This window comes from Talpa europaea (assembly GCF_964194135.1).
Source record: "Talpa europaea genome assembly, chromosome: 6".
NCBI lineage: Eukaryota > Metazoa > Chordata > Mammalia > Eulipotyphla > Talpidae > Talpa > Talpa europaea.
The window spans coordinates 82,827,175-82,829,535 of record NC_140072.1 but is presented as its reverse complement, the minus strand read 5'-3'; the positions used below and the strand labels follow the sequence as shown (position 1 = coordinate 82,829,535).

Sequence of the window (2,361 nt, the reverse complement as noted above, 5' to 3'; positions counted from 1 at the left end):
GAGTATGGGAAGTTAAGAATTGCAGTGAATTATAAAATGCCCAGTAACATAATAGATGCTACAGAGGATACAGGGATAACAGAATAGGAGAATTCAAGACATGCTGGAGACTCAAGAAGATGCTCTCCAGAGGATTTGGAGGAGGAATTACATTTTGCAGGATAGAAGCCACATATATGTATAAGATGGAAAGAATCTTTCTAAGCAGGAGAGGGAAAGAGGAATGTTACGACAGCAAGAAAGAAGATGGTGAGCAGTAAAGATAGGAGTCAAATTGCAAGTAAACGTTCGCTTGGGGAGGTGGAGGAAGCGGCAAAATGAGGGTATGCAATCTCACTGTGGGCACAGTTGGGAAGAGCTGCTTCTCGGAGGTTAGACTTGACTTAGAGTGACTTGACTGGACAAGAGAGAGCCACGGTAATTCCCTGATCTCCACTTTCACTTTATGAGGAGAGTGGTCTTGAAAGAAGAGAGATTATAGATAAAATCCCCAGAGTATTTAGTTATAAGTCAAACATGATATGATACCATAATTTTTTTGAGTACAAGGGAATAGGGACAGACTTGAAAGACTTTATAAAACCAAAGCTTGATGACTGGTCCATATGAGATAAAACAGACTGGAAAAAGACAAAGAAGATTGCAGAATTTCCTGCTGGAGAGCCTGGTATGATGGCAGTAACATCAATAGAGAAGGGTTCGAAGTTAGAAGGAAACATTTGTGCTTCTTTTGGGTAGACCCAAAATTACAGAAATTCAAATAGTCAAAAATGATCAATTAGAAATCCAATTTGTTTTTTGCAGCCTCAAATCTTGTACTTATGAAATCTGCAGGTTGAAGCACATTGTGTTTCCATCCATTCATTCATTCAACAGCTGTTTATTGAGCATTTGCTAGTAACTGACCACTAAGGTGGGATCTGGAAATACTGAGATAAATAATATGTGGCCCCTGCTTTAAAGTAGAAATACATTCAGTAATGATGTTCTCACTAATAGTGGGAACAGAATTTAAAAAAATCCCCAAAAATAATCCCAACATCAAGTCACACCTGAGTGAGATGACATTAATCAGAAATGAGTTGATGATACAGTAGTGGGACAAGCAAACAGTAATCACCAAGCTCCTCACTTAACTGGCACAAGATGATACTGCAGAATAAAAGCACAAATTTCTGAATATTGAAAATACGGAAACAAGAGCCCTCCTAAGTAAGGAGACTATTGCTAAGGTCAGAACAGCTGGTGGGTGAAGATCAAGAAGAATGACACATGAAAGGCAAGTAACAATCAGGAAAATGCAACCCAAATTCCGAAAAATTATAGTCACTTTTATTTATTTTATTTTCTTATTAACTAATTTTTTCTGTTTCCTACACCATTATACTCCCCACAGTCATTTTTTTTTAAGATTTTTTTTTAAAGATTTATTTATTTTTATACAAGAACCGGGGTACAGGCCAGATGTGTGGGAGGGTGAGAGGATTCACCAGAGACAGAGCGGGGAACAGAACAGGCAGACTGACAAAATACACTCCTGAGGGGAGCAGCGGGAGAGACAGGAGTGGTCTGCTGCACCATGTGGGAATCTCCTGGCCAGCCAGCGATCGAACCCGTGCTGCAGAGGCTGTGGACAGCTTCACAGCACTGAGCTCAACCCTCAGTGCCACTGGGGAGGCCCTCCCCATAGTCACTTTTATTTGTACAGCCATTTAGCATTTAATTCTTTTTTTTATTTAATAAACTTTTATTTTTCGAAATGTACAGTTGGTGGGATCTGCTTATGCATCTTCACCAGCAGCTGGAGCATCTCCACCTTGGTGTTTCTGGTATAAATTACTTGTGCTCTGTGCTTTGAAACTAGTTTGATAAGTCCTTTACTAAGGAGCTCCTGAAGGGCTGCCCTGGCCAGGGAACCATGAATCTTCAGTCTCTAAGACACAACAGCTGGAGTTACGAAGTTATAGTTGGGAACTTCGTTACAGAGTTTGTCATATGTGACTTTGTCAAGCAAGACTAGGTTATTGAGCTTGTCCCGAACTTTGCCTTTGGACCACCCAGATTTGTTCACTGGGTCTTTGTCTTTCCTGGCCGACTTCCTGGCATCTTTTTTTTTGCTTATCGTCTTTGGGAGGCATTGCAAAGCCCGGAGAGCAGCGGCTATCACGGCAGCCTCGCTAAGATGGTGGACAAAAAGGCTAGCATTTAATTCTTCTGTAACTGAAAGTTAGTGATTTTCCCTTAATGCTACAAATCATTAATTAGAGACCACAAATTCACTTTACAATAATTATCTTTAGACAAGTGAAGTACATTTTTTTTCCACTGAGAAGGGTTAAGAGGTTGATGGAGACTATTTCA

The 2,361-nt window shown here is 40.2% G+C and overlaps 1 pseudogene across 1 annotated transcript; it reads right to left on the bottom strand.

Annotated features, from left to right (window-relative positions):
• Positions 1 to 1,781: 1,781 nt before the first annotated feature.
• LOC311172407 (small ribosomal subunit protein eS25-like) lies at positions 1,782 to 2,138 on the bottom strand (annotated as a pseudogene). The gene has a single exon. The product of its transcript is annotated as a small ribosomal subunit protein eS25-like (transcript).
• Positions 2,139 to 2,361: the final 223 nt, after the last annotated feature.